This window comes from Amblyomma americanum, chromosome 7, assembly GCF_052857255.1.
Source record: "Amblyomma americanum isolate KBUSLIRL-KWMA chromosome 7, ASM5285725v1, whole genome shotgun sequence".
In the NCBI taxonomy this organism is placed as follows: Eukaryota; Metazoa; Arthropoda; class Arachnida; order Ixodida; family Ixodidae; genus Amblyomma; species Amblyomma americanum.
This window is the reverse complement of record NC_135503.1, coordinates 124,004,510-124,010,647: the sequence shown is the minus strand read 5'-3', so window position 1 is coordinate 124,010,647 and position 6,138 is coordinate 124,004,510.

The window sequence follows — 6,138 nt, the reverse complement described above, 5'->3', positions numbered from 1 at the left end:
AGTAACGAGCGTTAGCTGTTTGGTTTACTAGATTAAGAAAGCGAAGAAGAACGCCACGCTCGTCTCGAGAAACGGAATGTAATACCATTTGAGACGGGGTGGATTGCCACCATGCTCGGCTGCGCGTGCACGCACGCCGCCTAGCGGACTGATCGACCCCTAGCGCCATCTACCAGAGAAATTACGATGAACGTCTACCCATTGTCGAGTTGCACCCCGCCAAGATACGTCCCAAACGGAATTTGTTTCGTTTGGGAGGTCAAGGTGGGCCCAGAATTCGGCTTGCGGTGCGATATGGTAACGCTTCAATTAGTAAGTGCATGTATACAATGTTTAGCTATTATTTAAGGGTGGTTTTATTTCTATACCACAACCCATAGGGTTTTATTTGCCTTCCAAATTCGGTATACAACTGTCCTCGGATGGGCGCCCGTTGTTGTTGGAGTATATATAGCGGAACGAATGTATGCATGTATAGCTGTCTATAACGGGACAGTTTTCCTATTTGTTTTAAGATATTTTTTGTGAGGGGGAGGGGGAAGAAGAGATATGAGGGCTTTTTTTCTGGAAGTTCTTTATAGCGCTACAAAACACAATGACACAGGAAGAAGTACACAGGACGGGCGCTTCTTCCTGTGTCCTTGTGTTTTGTAGCGCTATAAAGAACTTCCAGAAAATATGCTTCACCAACTAGCCCCCACACGTGTTTTGTTAAGATATGAAGGCACAAACAATTGTAATGGCCGCTATCTTGGATTCGAGAAACCGAAACTATGTAGCCATTTCGTCTCCGGACGTCATACTCAAATAGTTAAACCTCTATTCACCATATTGGGCCGTGACGTCATCATTGACATGCGGCAGGTGGCTGTTTCTACAATGCTATTGTAGATGGCGCTACAAGTCTCAGTGCGAGATGCACTGTTTTCTAGTTGCAGCCACAGATGGCGCTTTGATCTCCGTTGACAGCCGTGCGGTGCGGACGCTTGTTTCGGTGCTCTTCGGATTACGCGTGGTGACCGGGATCTGACGGACGGACGACTGCGAGAGCGCCGTGACTACGACAAATCGATGAGTTCTTTCCTATAATATTTTGAGAGCTTAGATTTAGGCTAGTTAGGTGAAGGGCTCGCCAAAGAGCAGGTCAGTGACCTAACGACAGGGCGTTTTCCGGCCGGCAGCTATTGATTTGCCGGGCTCATTTGGGACTTAACTGCTTTAGACAGGCAGTTAGTATTCCTTTCTAGGTGATTGGCCATTGCGGTAGGCAGAATTTTATTTGAGCACGTGGTTGCAAGGGTTTTTTCTTTTCTAGCATTTTGTGGTAGAAATAATAGAGTGCTGCTAAGATGGTCAAGCAACTGAAGGTTAAATGCAAGGAGTGTGAGGCGTCGGTGAATTTGAAAGAAACGTGGTTCGAATCTGCAGAGGAGGCCGAAGGCGCGGATTTTATGTGCAAATGATGCGTATTAAGTGCACGCCTGGACAGGGCTGACGAAGCGAACACCAGCCTAGCGCTATGTATGGATGCCCTAGAAAAAGAGCTGCAGGTAGAGAGGGCAGAGAAACGGAAACTTCAAGAACAGCTTAGTCAAGTGTTGGAGGCAAAAATGGCTGACACCGCCAAGCGAAGCCACATTGGCGGACATTCCAGCGCCAGCCACGTGAAAGGGGCCTGCGCTGGCACACACAGCGATAAAGAATTAGGTCAGGCAGGTTCAGACAGGAACTGCTACGCACACGTGGCAGCTAGGAAGTCTGGATGAGATGGAGAGAAGGGGAACCAGCTAACTTCCAGGAATGAGGGCGCAGTCACAGATAAGAGGCGGCATAATAATCCGGAAGTTAGGATGGAGGAAGGGAATACGCAAGTGCTTATCGGTGGTGACTTAAATATGAGTAGGTGCAAAAGAACTATAATGAAGCGTGTAAAGGGTGATAAGCGGGTAGCAGTCGGGGTATTCCCAGAAAGGAAAATGAACGCAGCACTCAGAGAGACAAAAAAACGAACTTTCTAAGAATGTTGAAGAGCGCAGTTTGGTTGTGATAGCTGCGGGGCTAAATGATGTCTTGAATGGTGAAGTCGCAAAAGTAGTGGAAAGATTAGCGTAGGGAGTTGACGATTTAAGGACGATAGCACAGCAAGTCGAGATCGTGGTGTGCACAGTGCCGGAAGTGCAAGGACGGAACAAAGAAATTGCCAAGGACGTTGTGGCTGTTAATCGAGAGATAAGGAAGTCAAGCCAGGAGAAAGGCTTTGAAGTGGCAGACATAAACAGGGAAGTGCATAGAGCACGCTTTGGCGGAGGCTTTACACGAGATGGCATCCACTTTAATGGAGGGCTAGGAGCTGAAATCGGGTGACGCCTGGCAGGCCGGGCAGTAGCTTTTTTAGGGCTCCACTGCGAATCAGGCCATAGGGGTAGGTAGAAGCAAAGTAGAAAGTGTAGCAATGACGGCTGATGCCAATAAAATGGCCACTAGGAGGTCCGAAAAGAAAACTACAAAAAATAAATTTAACGCCAGGATCAGGTACATAAACATGCAAAGCGGTATAAAGAAAGCGAAGTGGTTAGAGATAGAACAGCAGTTGAAGGACGAAGAAGTAGGTGTATACGCGTTATGCGAGGCACATTCAGGGATCTAGAAGACCCACCGTATATTGATGGCTACGTCTGGGAAGGGAGAAACAGAACAACAACGAAGAGGAAGGGAGGAGGAGCAGGTATGCTGATACATCAAGGCACAAATTGGCAAAGAATAAAGTCAACTTGCAAAGAACATGTCTTGGTATCGGGTACAATTGCCGGTAAAAGGACATGGCTAGGAGTAGTTTATTTAGGGACAGGGGACAAATGCAGGCAAGAGAACACGGATCTAGTTGCGTGTCTCAATGACGATATAAAGCAGTTTGGAGAAGACGCCGACATTATTCTGTTGGGGGACATGAATGGTCACTTCGGGGATCTGGATGGATACACAGATTGTAATGAGAAGTTGACGCTAGACTTCGGTGAGCGACACAACCTAGTTATTGTAAACAGAGAAACTAGGTGTGAGGGACAAATCACGTGGGTATCCCGTAACAGGCAAACGACCATTGACTACTGCTTAATCTCGCAGGGGATGTACAGCAAGCTCGCAATGATGAAAATAGACGAAGAGGGGAAGTACAGCCTCGGTAGCGATCATAAGCGTATAATGTTTAGAGGGAGATGATGCTGTGAACTACATTTCATCAGTTATAGCTGAGTCATTTAAGAAAGACGTTAGAGTAATCATGCCAAATGAGAGAGCAACACAGGACAGCACAATAGAAAACAGCGTGGAACTGACGAATCTTAACTGGAAAAAGGCGGAAGCAAATATTCCAAGATGCGCGTCCGCAGCGATCGACGAAATTCCAATCAAGCTAATTAATGAACTTGACCCAAGAGGCAAGGAAACGCTGATAAAAACATTGGAGGCAGTCGTAACAAATCAGTAAATTCCGCACAGCTGGAAGCAGAGTAAAATGAATTTGATATATAAAGAGAAAGGCAATAAGACGAACATAAAATCCTTCCGACCGATTACGATAACATCAGTTACATATAGGCGATGCAGGCGGTGAAAATGAAAATGCAGTCATGGGTAGAAAGTAATAGAATGCTCGGAGAACTTCAGAACGGGTTCAGAAGTGGTAGACGCTTAGATTATTTCCTGTTCGTGCTTACCCAGTGCATAGAAATAGCTAAGGCGGAAAACAAACCTCTGTATTTAGCCTTCCTGGACATAAGCGGTGCATACGACAACGTGAACAGGGAACTCCTTTGGAACATATTAAAAGGTGAAGGTGTCAGTCATGAGGTTATTAATTTTCTACAGGAAATATATCGAGAAAATGAAGTTGAAATAACATGGGAAGGAAATAAGAGTACAACAACCAACTGTCCAGGTACACAAAGGATTAAGGCAATGTTTTCCTCTATCACCGCTGCTGTTCATGCTTTATAAGCCCTGACAATATTCCAAACATTTTTCTCCACAAATATGCCGAATCTGTTGCCAAGTTCCTTGTTATTATGTTTCGCACCTCATTGTCGTCAGCGAAAGTGCCAAGCGAATGGAAGACAGCCCGAATTGTGCCCATTTTTAAACAAGGTGACCGACTCGTATTAAAAAACTACCACCCTATATCAACTTTCGTCCTGCTGCAATATGATGGAGCATGTTATCGCCACCCGCATTAACGAATTTTTTAGAGTAATTCGGTACTAAATAATTTCCAACACGGTTTCCGGAAAGGTTACTCTACCGTGATGCAGCTAGTATCTGTAGTTCATTCCTTTGCCTCAGTACTAGATATTAATGGTCAGATTGATGCAATCTTTTTAGATTTTAGCAAGGCGTTTGACATAGTCCCACACAGCAGCCTTATATTAAAACTACATTCCATTCGCCTCCCGCATATTCTTTATTCTTGGATAAGTGATTATTTAAATAACCGAAAACAATACGTCGCTCTTGGTGGACAACAATCCGGCTTTCTTCCTGTTGCGTCTGGTGTGCCCCAAGGAAGCGTCCTGAGGCCTTTACTGTTTTTACTGTACATTAACGATATTATCAATGAAGTTGTGCCCGGTGTTCAGATCAGACTATATGCCAATGACTGTGTGTTATTTCGCGAAAACTCGAGTGCTCGTCATCAAATAGACCTGAAAAATAGCCTCACTAATATAGTGAACTGGTGCAGTCGTTGGGGGAGGGCTTTAAATCCGGACAAGACTGTTTCTCTCTGCATTACTCGTAAAAGGAATCCGATAAAACATGCATATATTCTTGGGTCATCCCCGCTTAAGGAAGTTACTTCGGTCAAGTACTTGGGTTTGACAATCGCTCATGATCTGTCATGGAACGCCCACATTGACAACATCTGTTCATCTGAGTTCAGAAAACTATGTTTCCTGAGACACAAACTTCGGAATTCCCCTCCCAACGTAAAGCTTCTTAGTTATCTGTCTTTGATCAGGCCAAAACTCGAATACGCGTGTGTAGTCTGGGATCCGCATACGGCATCCAACATAAAGAAGACTGAAAAAATACAAAGGAAGGCAGTTAGGTTTGTGTTCTCCAAATTTTCCAAATCTGATTCACCCTCCGAAATAATGCAGTCTCATGGTGTCCCCCCCGCCTTGAGTGTCGTCGAAAAGGTTCACTAAGGTGGCAGACGGCATGTTAGTGAAGGTACCCGTTTAGATTTTCTTTCCCTCTTGCTCAAACGTAAGTTGGGACTTGAACCGTCATTATATCTTTTCCCTCAGCCCGCAAGAAGCACCCGCCACTATCGCACCAGCCTATTAGCACCATAGTTCGCACGCTCAAATGTGTTCAAATTTTATTTTTTTCCACGCACAATAGCGGACTGGAACTCTCTGCCCCCCACGGACCAACATTGGCATATTTGACATGAGCCATGCTTTGTAACTGTATGCATGTTTTTTTTGTAAACTGCAAGTTGGCATGTGATTTTTCTGATTCACTCATTCTGTACAGTGCCCGTCCTGCTTGGACCTAACTGTGGTCTGCATTATGTACATAAATAAAATAAATAAATAAGTATGAATAGAAGGCTACAAGGAAGAAATCTAGGTTATGATCTGTCGCACACATTAGGCGGAAAGGTTGTTGAGCAACGACTACCGGGTTTAAAGTACGCGGACGATATTGTACTGTTAGCAGATAGCCAGGAAGATTTGCAAACTTTGGTGAATTGCTGTCGAGACGAAGGAGACCGTCTAAGTTTCAGTTTTAGTGCAACTAAGTCGGGTGTGATGGTTTTCAACGGCACAACTGATCAGGAGCTTACAGTACAAGGCCATGAAATACCCCGAGTGGCCGAATACAAATAACTCAGGGTATGGGTAAACGAAGGGCATATGTACATGGAAAAGCACGAACAGTCTCTCATAGCAAAAGGGCGAATAGATGCCGGGGTGATGAAACATACGGCATTGGAGGGCTACAACAGGTATGAAGTCCTCAGAGGTATTTGGAAAGGAATAATGGTGCCGGGGCTTATTTTCGGGAATGCGGTTCTATGCTTAAGGGCTGAAGTTCAGTCGCGATTAGAAGTAAATCAGAGAATTGTTGGGAGAT